The sequence below is a fragment of the Schistocerca gregaria genome, chromosome X (assembly GCF_023897955.1).
Source record: "Schistocerca gregaria isolate iqSchGreg1 chromosome X, iqSchGreg1.2, whole genome shotgun sequence".
NCBI lineage: Eukaryota > Metazoa > Arthropoda > Insecta > Orthoptera > Acrididae > Schistocerca > Schistocerca gregaria.
In genome coordinates, this window is record NC_064931.1 from 94,244,345 (window position 1) to 94,258,680 (window position 14,336).

Below are 14,336 nucleotides of genomic sequence, written 5' to 3' on the forward strand. Positions count from 1 at the left end.
ATGCCATTGGAGCATATCCCAACTACCAAGAACCATTCGTTACTATCCCTCCACGTTTGTCCCGATACAAATGCCTCTGAAAATTTCTCCTAATAACAGAATATGAAGTGACTAGCTTCTGGTTCTGGTGACATGGAGAGCTAGCAAAAGCATTCAATACTGAGATGGCATGCAGTAAATTGACAAGCAGTGAAACTATTGTTTGTTTATTGAGAATGATGGAGCAAATGGATTTTTATCTTGATGCTATCCATGTCATCTACTTCTCTCCAATTAACAAAATATTCAGGCACTAAGAGTCGTAAAACGCTCTGAAGGAAGAACTAACTTCGTCATCTTCCACTATTTCTGCCTTTGGCTCATAAAAAATGGTTAATTCGGTTTTTATGCGAACAAATATTCTGTTTAAAGCTGTAGTATTAGCAGCTGGGGAGTAGAGGGGCTACAGGGGTGCTAGTACGTTTTGTTAGTATGGGTTGCCTACATCAGGGGCCTGGTATGCACTCAGGGGCTAAGCTATTGTTCTCCTTTGAGTGACAGGTACTTAACCAATTGTCCTGTTACCTGGTTTTCCATGTCACCTCCCTTAACCTATTGTTCCCCTGCCCCCTACCCCTCTACCCCCAAACCCCCTCCAGCCCTCACTGCTACAGGTACATTTTCATGTCTGTGATATTGGAATAGGCCCTGTCACTACTATCAATTTGATTGACTACTTAATTAAGTTGATCAATTAATTACTCTCTCCTCATCTGGTAAACCCCCTCCCCTCCAACCCTCTCATCTCACCCAGACAATGGTGGGAAAAAGACTCAGTTGATCAGTCATTTGGAGGGAAATCGATTGCTCTTTATGGAATGTTGTTTATAAAATTTGGACAATGTATGGAATGTATGGAAAGGATTCATTGTTTATTTATAAAAAATTCAGTTTGTGTGAGTGGATTTCTCTTGTTCATTATTCTTTGCTATTTGGAAACATCTAGGTCTTGCAAGAAGCAATTACATGTGGCAAACATGTTGCATAACCTAATGTTCAGCACTGTACTCTGTGTGTCTTAACCTAATGTTCGACCCTTTGTCAGCATATAACCCATTGTTCTGCTAAATGGTTTTCCATGTCACAACACTTAAACTATTGTACCACCTCTGATACGAAATTAAGCAATTAGTTATCTCCTCCCGACATTTTCTGGTACACTTTTAGAATTTCACATGCTTTGAACGCCATTTCTGCGTATTCTTCTCTGCCACACACCCCCTTAAACTATTGAACTGTGTTTTACATAAAATTGTCCAAATTAATGTAGTGTTCTGCACATACCCTGCTGTTCTGCTCCAGGTCACCTACTCATGCACACCTTCCCATTAACTACTGTACTGCTAACACTGCATTGAGATAAAAAATTTATGCAAATTAATTAAATTAGCACTCTTCACATGTATGGAGTAGTTGTTTTTAATTCGCAGCATCCTATTGGTTGGTGAAATCGATGGAATATAGTTTAAACAAAACGCATCCCATGTCTGATGCTGATGCCACTCCCACAGCAGCCACCACCGCGAGCTACTGCAGGGCACAAGCCAGTACAAGCCATCGCTATCACACTGATGGTGGTGAAAGGTGGGTCTATTTTCGTGTATACAGTTAGAATTCTTCGAGTGTTATACTGACATCACAGAACTCCAAGGCACATTCATGCTGGTCCGATACATGATGACACATAGCTGTGATATGAGTCCAGTGCTGACAGATGTTGAAATGCTTTCCAGAATAGCACAGAATGCATTCTTCCTAGCAATCATCACTGAACTTGTCCGTCAAACTCTGGCTGCTGCCTGTGTGGGAGCACCATATCAAATGACATGTGTTTTTGCTGAAGATGAGTGCTATTACGCAGGTGAAGTTTAAGATGAAAGATAACAAAATATATATAATGATTGCATGGTATTACGCCTATCATGCAGCACAAATTGGGTTATGGGAGCAGGAGGCACATGACTGTGTCCGTTCCCAAAGATATATAGTGCACATATCTAAAATTGTATCTCTTGTATTTGAAGAAAACCACAGACATAGCATGTGGTTAAAAAACTGTACACTGTTACAGTGGAAGCAGTGCTGACAGAAAAGAACACAGAGGTTGTGAGGTAAAAATTGATTTATTTCTGATCCAACTTAAAAGTAATTTTACATTTTCAATAGCAGACACAGCAACACTATTTGCACACATCTTCTTCTTCTTGCATCGATGGAGAGGACATCGATAGAATTCCAGGGCTCGAATAACGGCAAACTTAAAGATTCAGCGCAGCCATGAGATCTGCTCATTCCCCTACACATAGACGATGGTATCTGTATGATCGAATAAATTAATCACCGTCACCATATCTTTATAGGGTATGCCATTATCATCCCAGTGAATTCCATGGTAGAAATGCGGTAACCACTTTGTAGTCTTCTGTGTCTTAACAGACTTCACATACTTGAAAGACCTCGGTGATGCAATGTTTGCAGAGAATGTCTCTATTATTCCAGCGTCTTGTGTGTACGCTACAAACGCAACATCTTTAAGTATGAACTGTCTACACACACCATCATAGAAACCGTGAGTGTCTGAAATAGTGTTCACACCTTGAGACGCCATCGTGAAAGGCTCTAGGTATTTTGCAGCACCTATTCATTTATACAGCTTGTTGCGCAACACCGGTGAGTGGGCAGTAGTTGATCACATGGTCATGTAAAACTAGAGCATACACCGCAGTGTGTTCTGGGAAATTTGTCGAAGATTCAAATTCAGTATGCACATCTATAGGTCCAGACTTCATTATCTCATCCTGTTTCGAGCAGTCTGTTACAATGATCAGTGAAAGCTCCTTGAACTTATGTGGACTGAGTAGACACCCTCCTCCTTCCCCTTCAGCAATTTCACAGTAAAAACTATGAAACCTTGCATACATGTCATAAGCATTGTGATTCCACTACAGATGTTAATTGTCATATGGGTAGAATTCTGAACTGAGGTACACTTTGGCATTATTTAACTTTCAGTTGTCGAACACAGTGTAATCATTTGCTATATCACCTCTTCTGTCAGTCTGAAACGCAAGTTTGATGAATCTAGGTGTCTCTAGCTGCCCATGTCTGTCTGCTCGTAGTTGGCAACACTGGGTACTCAAAAACCTCCCACGAGTGAAATGTCAGTGACAGAAATGTACCAGAATTAAAAAAAATTTACAGTTTCAAACGCTCCTCGTTGGATACACTGATCTGAAGCATTTTCCATGTTACCTTGTTGATTGTGATTATAGTCTCCTCTTGAGCACCTTGAATGTATGAGTTATTGTCCGTCGCACTCCGCACCATCAATTAGTTCCTGTTTAACGTTCATAATAATATGTATCATGTCCTCAAAGTACCCCTTAAGAATTTTTAGTGGTATGCATTCAGTTTATCGCTTGTACTCCACAACTGTCCTATCCTCTGGATTATCTATGAACCATCCCACATTTTATAAACTACGCCAAATCTGCAGGTGTTGCAGAGACATATGTTTTAACGGTCGATGTTATGCCAACATTACGTGTACGGTCGATCTCAGATCCATTGAGTTCATAGCCTTTCGCTTGGAACAGGAATGCTAAAGAGTTACTTCTAAGCTTGGATCCCACTGTATCTCCGCCATCAGTTTTCTTGAATGGTCCCTCTAGATATGTGAAATTCTTTCATGGAAGTGCGAGTGCATCTTGGTGCTGGATGACAATCCAAATTTCATCGTTCTTGTTAAATTTGGTTGAAGTGTTAGGTTTATGCGAGAAGTATTCCTGACGTATAATTTCTCATCATATTCTACCGGACTGGGTATATTGAGTGAGGACGTCAGTGAGCGGTTTCAAGCCAACTGATTTAAGCAAGTCGTAGTTTGCACGTGTTATTACTTTGTTGTTCGGAAGCGAAGTGGTGTGCCATGAATTGTGTGCACTTGTTTTAGACTCTATGCCCATCCCACCTTAGATGTAATTGTACAATGATCTCCTCACCATGAAAGTCAACAAGTTGGTTTTTCTGGTCCACAATACACAGCTCAAAATAATCCAATATCTGAATTGTCACTACGAGTAGAAGGTATATTGCATTGGCAGGGGTCTCAACAATCTTATACCCCATCGCAACTGAGGGGATGAATCCGTATATAGTATGAATCATACTATAGTCAAGAAAGGAGTTCATTGGAATGTTACACTTGACTCCGTTTGTGCTGACAGGAAGTATGTTCACACTCGGATCTGACTTGTAAAATTTTCTGCAAACATTGCATCACCGAGGTCTTTTAAGTATGTGAAGTGTGCTAAGACACGGAAAACTGCAAAGTGGTTAATGCATTTCTACCATGGAATTCACAGGGATGATCCTGGCATAACCTATAAAGATATGGTGACGGCTCTTAATTTATTCGATCATACGGATACCAGCGTCTATGTGTAGGGGAATGAGAAGATCTCATGGATGTGCTGAATCTTTAAGTTTGCCACTATTCGAGCCCAGGAATTCTACCGATGTCCTTCTCTCCATCGACGCAAGAAGAAGATGTATGAAAAAAGTGTTGCTGTGTCTGCTATTGAAAATGTAAAATTGGATTAGAAATAAATGAAATTTTACCTCACAGCCTCTGTGTTCTTTTCTCTCAGCCCTGCTCTCACTGTGACAGTGTACAGTTTTTTAACCACGTACTATGTCTGTGGTTTTCTTCAAGTATAAGACATACGATTTTAGAAATGTCCACTATATATATTTGGAAGCGGACATGATCACATGCCTCCTGCTCCTATAACCCAATTTGTGCTGCATGATATGCGTAATTCCATGCAATCATTATATATATTTTGTTATCTTCCATCTTAAACTTCACCTCCGTAATAGCACTCATCTTCAGCAAAAACTAATGTCATTTGAGACTGTGCTCCCACACAGGCAGCAGCCGCAGTTTTACGGGTAAATTCAGTGGTGATCGCTAGGAAGCATACACCCTGGGCTGTTCTGGAAAGCATTGCAACATCTCTCGGCGCTGGATCTGCATCGCAACGTATGGGACCAGCGTGAATGAACCTTGGGTGTGACAGCAGTATAACACTCAAAGAATTCTAACTGTATACACCAAAATATAGCCATCTTTCACTTGCATCAGTGTGATAGCGATGGCTCAATATGGCTTGTGCCCGGCAGTGGCTTGCTATGAAAAGCCTTAGAAAAATCATAAAATATTCCCAAAGTCAATATTACAAGAATTAAATTATTCTACATGTACTGATTTTTTAAACAACGAAATTCAATTATTCAAAACGTGTGAATTACATTTTGTTGGCCGCTACATGCATATATAGAAAATAAACATCCTTCACAGCCATAGAGAAAAGCCTGAGACAGCAGTTTAAGTCTACTTAGTTTTTAAGATATCGCATGGAATAAATTTACGGTAGATCAAGAATAACTATGTCTTTACACTGTTAATAGGCCACTAGTCACTGAGAGAGGAGAGCAATGAGGAGAAAGTACATGTGAGTCAGAGAGAGAAGCAATTTGCATAGTGGACAATTTAAAGTTCCTCTGAGTAAAACATTCACAACTCTTCCAAAGAACAGACTATCTGACATGTCCAATTTCAGGATCTCGACAAAAAAAGTACGAGACTAAAGGATACCATAACTCTTAAGCTTCTGCAACATAATTTTGAACTTGCGACTATAACTGTCTCCTGAACTAAGAGTTCTCGCAGTTAAATTGTTCTTTCAAGATTAATTTTTGAAATGGTTTACGTGAGTCTTGGACGGAATTAGCGGAGGATAAATTCCTATTCGAATCTTGAATTATTTCAGCGTGTTGCGCAATACCGTCACAGTATCATCGATAAGTTGCGAAATATTGTTTATGACATGTTCAAAAGGGTCATAAGCCTACAAGATCAAGGAGTTGAAAACAATGTCATTTCACCCATGCATTTTGGAACAGGGATAGAGGTACTGTATATCTATAGACTGTCCCTTAAAGAAATTAACCTTTAGGACACTTGAAATCAAGTAGCATTAAGCACGACAGAGATCTAAGTTCCCTTTTGATCATTCACGCTTAGGTTTTTAGGGAATGCTAAACAGCTTCCGATGAACATTGGACTGATTCTCTCAATAAGTCTCCAGCTTATTCTTTCCTTCATCCTTCTACAGCTGCAGCAGGCCTCCGTCTCCTATGTACACAATCTGGACATGACGGAAACTCTTAACATTCATTTCTTTAGATGTTTGAACAAATTAGAGATGTTTGCTAACAAATTCATTCCATTAAACTAATTTTAACCCTTAACTCGCGAAGCGACTGTTCTGTAATGTATACCACGAGGTGGGGTCTCTGGGACACCTGTGTTTAAACTGAGATTTAAGGCAAAAATCATTTGAAATTTTTAATTTGTGTTATATAAAGTTTATTTTTACAATTATTTAAGTGTTTTTAAATGCTTATAGTTTATTTTATTGCACTAAACAAAGCCTGCAGCATTTTACTATCTGTCACACAAAAGCACATGTTTTTGTTTGGTTCTTTTAAATAGTACACATAAATAGACCGCTAGAGTACTGAATTTTACATTCTGAAAAATTATGCAATCTCTGTAGCAAATAAATTTCCAAATACTATAAATTCCTGGGATTAAATTTGCACATAAAAGTTCCACCCGATAGGTACGAAAAGAAAGTCTGTCAAGTTGACGTTCGTTGCTCGGAACTAAATTTTTTCTTATCACCACTCAGAACACGTTCGATTTTAACAGACACTTCAAATATCACATTGACGAAATAGATAGGTCCCTGAAGTTTCTCCTCTGAATGATACTCTTGTTCGATAGCAGTACTGTGATCACTGGCTAATGTAAAATCGTCGTCTTTCTCATTTATTTATTGATCTATATCGCTGATACCTTCCTCTACAGACAGACTAACAATTTCAGCAAACTCGGGAAAGTTAAAAATCACACATTCATGACAACGCATATTGAGCTATACAGTACCGTACTGAAGAAAACAGTTACATAGGTCACGAGGCGCCGCTAGAAGACTCCAACACCTATCAGTAAGAAGTGTCAACAATAAACACAGAAGGCGTTACGCAACCGACAACAAAACGTCGTATGCTTGGCCATTTAAGGAGGGTAGGGGGAGTATAGAAGCATTCCACCACAATTGGCCTTGGAGAGCGAGTTCGAACATTTTCGTGCGGTCTGAGAGACGACACCTCGTGAGTTATGTGTTAAGGCCACCTTTCACGACCTTCTAGGCCATTCAATATGAGAAACAATATGTTTTGCTTTGTTGCACGTTCAATGAAAATTTTATATTCGTACCACCCGTCGACGTTAAAAGACGATATAAACATATAAATCTGAGCTACACATGGGTGAACGTTTTAGTCGAGAATTATTGTAGTGGGCAAAATTTTAAACAAACAAATGGCGCGAAAGACAAAACATTTGGGTGAAACGTCACTCCACAAATCAGAGCCAAAACTAGTTATCGTATAACTTGTAGCACATGTTCGTGATATATCGCTCTCGCTCTAGGGATCAATAGTATCTGACTGGTATCCAGTCTATAAGCAATTTCCATAGCCGCCGTAACCTATAAAAGCAGTGGAGATGATGGAATCCCATCTTATGGTCTGCAGTAACCTTAAATTTAACGCCTGCGGCTCGGTGTGTGCACACAGCCAACGCCATTGCCACTAAACTCAGAGTTCGTCTTTCGAATCATTACTTAGGAAGCCATTGTTCTACATTGTCAGGATATCAGAAGATTAAAGTGTAAAAGACATTTCGGAAAACGGTACTAAGATTTACAAAGAAAAACAGCCAAAGCTGGAGAGTCTAAAGATGAAAGTGTAAAACGTAGCTGCGGAGTGTGAAACGTTACAGTTATCAAACACAAAAGTAGCTGTAATATCAGTCAAGAAAAGAATTCCTTCCAATTTGTGCTTTGCAAAGTGACTGATTGATTCTTTCTCTTCTTTTCATTAGCGTTTACCCCGTCTAGGACGGTTTCCTTCGCATCCAAGTTTTGGCAAATTTATATTATTGAACTTTTATTGTTGCCGTATGCTCTTAGTAAGGCTGGAGTCGTCATTTACTTGTGGAAGGGAAGGCGTGCATGCTACCTGACAGCCAATCATTTAAACTCTGTTCTGTGTGTGATTGTATTTTAAATGTTTGGGTATCGCATTTTCTGAGGCTGAAAGTAGGGACCAGTCTAGCATCAACCTAAACGAGCGTGAGAAACGACGCTCATGCTGGCCGGTGCACCAGCCACGGTCGTTAATCCGTCTAGCGGATTCGATCCGCGCCTGGGTCTGGCTCACCTGCCTCCGTCACAAGCTAGAATGCTGCGCGTTACGATCTACGAAAAGATATAAGTAACGAATAATAGTTTGCAACATTTTCGTTATTGGAAATACTGTTCTATACCATACTACAGAGAGTTAACACGACCTGCCGTTTCAAACGTGTGCATTGATTTTTATGATGGGCAATCGACTTGCGAATTTTATGCTTTCAGCGATCGTAAACAACCAGTTACAATACAGTAACAGTACAAACATATGATGGATGAAGTAACACTTCGTGAATGTCTGAAACATAGCTCGCTCTAAACTGAAGTAGCAAAAGCCATAGGATGGCGATATGAACTTTTACAGAATGCGGTAGTATCGCGTACTCAAAGTATAAAAGGGCACTGCACTGGCGGAGATGCCATCTGTGCTCAAGTGATTCACGTGTAAAGGTTTCCGACGTTAATATAGCCGCACGAAGGGAATTAACAGACTTTGAACGCGGAATAGTAGATGTAGGTAAACGCTTGGGACATTCTGTTTCGGAAATGGTTAAGAAATTCAGTATTTAGAGATCCACCAGTTTCAGTCATTACCACTCACCAAGGACAACGCAGTGGCCGATGGCCTTCACTGAACGACGGAGAGCTGCAGTTTTTGCGTAGAGTTGCCAGTGCTAACAGACAAGCAACAATTCTTGAAATAAAGCCAAAGATCGATGTGGGATGTGCGGCGAACGTATCCTTTAGGTCAGTGCAGTGAATTTTGCCATTAATGAGCAGCAGCAGCAGATGACAGGCGCGAGTGTCTTTGCTAAAAGCACAACGTCGCCAGCACCATATCTCTTGCGCTCGTGACCATATAGGTGGAACCCTAGGCAACTGGAAAACCGTGGCCTGGTCAGCTGAGTCCCGTTTCAGTTCGTAAGAACTGATGGTAGTGTTAGAGTGTGGCGCAGACCCCGTAAAGCCACGGACCAAAGTAATTGTCAACAAGGCACTGTGCAAGCTGGTGGTGGCTCCATAATGGCGTGGAAAGTCTTCATATTTATCACTGACTGGAAATAGTTATGTTCGGCTACGTGGAGAGCATTTTCAGCCAATCATGGACTTCAAGTTACCAAACAAAGGTGGATTTTTTATAGATGATAATGCACCGTTTAACCGGGCGGCGACAATTGTTGGCGATTCGTTTGAACAACATTGTGGACAGTTCGAGCGAATGATTTGGCACCCAGGTCGCCCGACACGAATCCCATTGAACGTTCATGGAACATAACTGAGAGGGTCAGTTAGTGCACAAAATCCAGCACCGGCAACACTTTCGCAATTAGGGATGGGCATAGAAGGAGCATAGCTCAATGGTTATGCAGGGGACTTCCAACGACTTGTTGAGTCTACGTCACGTAGAGTTACCTTCCTAAACCGGGCAAAAGGAAGTCCGACATCATATTAGAAGGTATCTAAAGACATTTGTCACCTCGCTGTATTCGTCAATAAAGGCCAGTGGGCAGTAAAGAAAGTTGCCGAGGTTTCTGCCCCCATAGCTGACTTCTAAAAGGATTCAGTAAAGGTCTTCACAGTCTTTAAGTGGAGAATATATGACCTTGGCGCGTGTGGGACCAAATTTGTGACTGGATTCAGGACTACCTAGCAGACAGAGCTCAACAGTTTGCCTACAGATGAAAAGGTAATCTAGGAAGTACCCAATGGAATGTTGAAGGGCAGTTACTGTTAGCGATATATAAAAAGAGCAAAGATACCCATTACTGTTCCATTACACTCTCGGAGAAAACTCACTGGAAACAGTAACAAGCATAAAATACCTAGGTGCGACCTAAAGATGAACTACCACGTAAAAGTAATTAGAGGGAAAGCAAATGGTTGGCTGAAATTCACTGGATGTAAATGTTAAGGAAGTCTAGGTCGTCTATGAAAGCGGTGGTTTACAGAATAATTTAAGACCAAATCTTGAGTTATACTTATCATTCGTGGATCCTAACCAGGCTGGACTAGTAGAAGAGATGAAAGAGATCCAACGAAGAGCGCCACGTTTCGTCCCCGGATCGTTTGATTAGCGCGAGAGCATTACACAGTTGCTCAACGAACTCCAGTAGCAGACTCTGCATCAGAGGCCTTGTGTATCACGGAGAGGTTCATCTCTTAAATTTCGAGATCATACGTTTGAAGCAGAGTGGGGAAACATATTACTTCATCCAACATATGACTTCCGAAATGGCTACGACGAGAAGATCAGAGAAATATTATTTCTCACGGAGTTTCATCGACTGTTCTTCCCAGACACCAGTCGCGAATGGAACAGAAAAAAGGATATATGATCGTAGTGTCAAAAGTATCCTCCGTCAGACACAGTACGATGCGTTACAGAGAATGTACTCTAAAGCGCCAAGACGCGCGGAGTCACGAATTGTTTACGTCACGAATTGCGCAGTCCCTCCCACCGGAGGTTAGAGTCCTCCCTCGGGCGTGTAGGCCTTAAGTTAGTTTAAGCAGTCTAGGGATCGATGGTCTCAGCAGTTTGGTCCATTAGGAATTCACGCACATTTGAACATTTGTAGCGCCAAACAACCTGGTATAGGCATGAATATTCAAATACAGAGATATGTAAGCAGCCAGAATAAGCCTGTATAAGACAAAAAGTTGTTACATAGGTTACTGCTGCTACAATTGCACGTTATTAAGATTTAAGTGAGTTTAAACGTGGTGTTATAGTTGGTGCATGGGTGATGGGACACAGCATCTCCGAGGTAGAGAAGAAGTGGGGATTTTCCCGTACAGCCGTTTCACGAGTGTACCGTGAATATCAGGAATCCGGTAAAACATCAAATCTCGGACATCGTTGCGGCCGGAAAAAGGTCCTGCAAGAACGGGACCAACGACGACTCAAGAGAATCGTTCAACATGACAGAAGTGTAACCCTTCCGCAAACTACTGCAGATTTCAGTACTGGGCCATCAGCAAGTGTCAGCGTGCAAACCATTCAACGTGACATCATCGATATGACCTTTCTGAGCCGAAGGCCCACTCGTGTACCCTTGATGACACCACGACACAAAACTTTACTCCTCACCTGGGCTCACCAACCCCGTCATTGGAGTGGAAAGAAGTTGCCGGGTCGGACGAGTCTCGTATCAAATTGTATCTAGTGGAGAGACGTGTACAGGTATGGAGACAAACTCACGAATCCATGGATCCTGCATGTCAGCAGGGGACTGTTCAAGCTGATGGATTGTCTGTAATGGTGTGGCGCGTGTGCAGTTGGAATGATGTGGGACCCCTGATACGTCTAGATAAGAAGCTGACAGGTGCTTATGTAAGCATCCTGTGAGATCAACATCATCCATTCATGTCCATGGTGCTTTCTGACGGACTTAGGCAATCCCAGCAGGACACAGCGACACTCCACACCTCCAGAATTACTAAAGATTAGCTCCAGGAACACTCTTCTTAGCTTAAATACTTCCACTAGCCACCAATCTCCCCAGACATGAACATTAATTAGGATATCTAGAATGCCTTGCAACGTGCTGTTCTGAAGAGATCTCCAATCTCTCGTACTCTTACTGATTTATGGACAGCCCTGTAGGATTCATGGTGTCCATTGCCTCCGTAGTACTTCAGACATTAGTCGAGTCCATGCCACGTCGTGTTACGGCACTCCTGCGTCCTCGCGGGGCCCGACACGATATTAGGCAGGTGTACCAGTTTCTTTGGTTCTTCAGTGTATGTAGATATGCATTTTGCAGCACAATCACTGATTTAGTATTTAGCGTATGGAAACGTTATACAGGATGGGAAACTACCAGCCAAAATACATGTACACGTATAAGAATTTAAGCTATTGTACCCGGAGGTGACCTTGTAGATTGAAACCAGTAATGAAGAAAGTTATTTCGAGCATCACTTAAAGGTGTAATCATAAGTTCATATCTACAACTTACTTATTTATTCTTTTTTAGTTCAGTCTGTGTCAGTAACATAGTGTCATAGAATAGGTGTGAACATACGATTAAATTTATGAAATGAAATGAATGTAGGAGTAGTTCTAGAACGAAAATATCACGGCAAACAATAAATACAGCACACCGTGTTTTGATTGTGTCTCATTTTCATAATGAGAAACAAAAGGATGAAGTTTCGGCTATGGTCAGTTTTTAATGTCCATCCCAACATGAGCCTGGAATTTGGAAAAACTGTGGCAGTAACCAACCAGGACGCCTGAATCTTGCAAAAAAGCATTTGAAATTTTTACATGAACAGCTCCCGTATATGCGAATGCAGTTTCATACTTACAGTTATAATATGTCATCTATTTATTGTATAACAGATGACCACAGGGAGCGAAATGAGAGCTCAGTAATTACGATGGTGTGCTGAAAAGTAATGACTCCGATTTTTTAATGTGAAAACTCCTGAAGACTAACTAAATAACGTTATTAACATTCTATTTTTTGGTTCTTTATGTCTACATTTATATTGCTTATCATAGGCACTCTGGCGACGAACACATTTCTTCCAACGAGAGAGCACTTTGTTGATACCGTCAATGTAGAATGTCTGACTTAGTTGATGGAGTCACAATCTCACCCTTACTTGCAGCATTTCATCATGATGAAGGAGCGGCTGCCGGCGCGGTGGCCGAGCGGTTCTAGGCGCTCAGTCCGGAGCCGCGCGACTGCTACGGTCGCAGGTTCGAATCCTGCCTCGGGCATGGGTGTGTGTGATGTCCTTAGGTTAGTTAGGTTTAAGTAGTTCTAAGTTCTAGGGGACTGATGACCACAGATGTTAAGTCCCATAGTGCTCAGAGCCATTTGAACCATTGTAAGGAGCGGCTGTTCCATGTGCGGACGAAAACTCGATTACGGCACGCTTTTTCTCACGCAAAGCCATGTTACGCGCCCTCTAGCAGCAGACGGTTGCAAATATGTAGACGTGAAGAATAAAAACTTAGAATGTCAATAACGTTTCTTTCATCATCAGTTTTCAGCGCGCCCTCATACTATTTCGATTATGTGTGTGTGTGTCGGGGGGGGGGGGGGGGGGTTGTAGGAAGGGGCTATGGTAGAGCAGAGTATGGCGTGAGATGGGTATGAGGGTGAGGGGGAAGCTTACTTTGGCCGTTATACGATTATGCATTTAAAATTTTCAGGCCGGTTCAAGGAACCTGGACACATCCTTTTCGATCCATCACTCTAAATGGAACCGAGCACGTCGCTTGTATTCCTAGTAAGATGCTCAAGAATGTCGTTATTCAGACTTTAGCACAGTTTTTTTTTTTACGGAATGCCATATCGATTACCCATTATATTCAAATTATGTGCGTCAGTGAGAATAAAATGAGATAAGAGAGATTAGAGCATCTAAAAATGCTAATGAAGACAGTTTTTTTCCATCCATCTTTATGTGTATGGCATAGGAGAGGAAGTGGATAATTGAGCGGAGGAAGATTAAAGTTTAGCGTCCCGTTGACATCGAAGTCATTAGAGACGGAGCACGAGCTCTGATTGCAAGAGGATGAGTTAAGGAAATCGACCGTGCACTTTTTAGAGGAATCATCCCAGCATTTGACTGCAGAGATTTAGAAAAATCACGGGAAACCTAAATCTGGACAATTGGATGTTGATTTGAGCCGCCGCGCGGGGTAACCGTGCGGTCTAGGGCGTCTAGTCACGGTTCGTGTGGCTCCCTCCGTCGGACGTTCGAGTCCTCTCTCGGGCATGGGTGTGTTGTCCTTCGCGTAAGTCAGTTTAAGTTAGATTGATTAGTACGTAAACTTAGGGACCGATGACCTCCGCAGTTTGGTCCTACAGTCCTTACCACAAATTTCCTATTTTGATTTGAGCCGTCGATCTCCCGAATGCTTAGTGGTTTATATGGATACCAAGTATACTCAGCCTTACCTTTTACAGTGGTATTTCAAGTATCTACTTGGGTACAGAAGTTTGCGCTGAG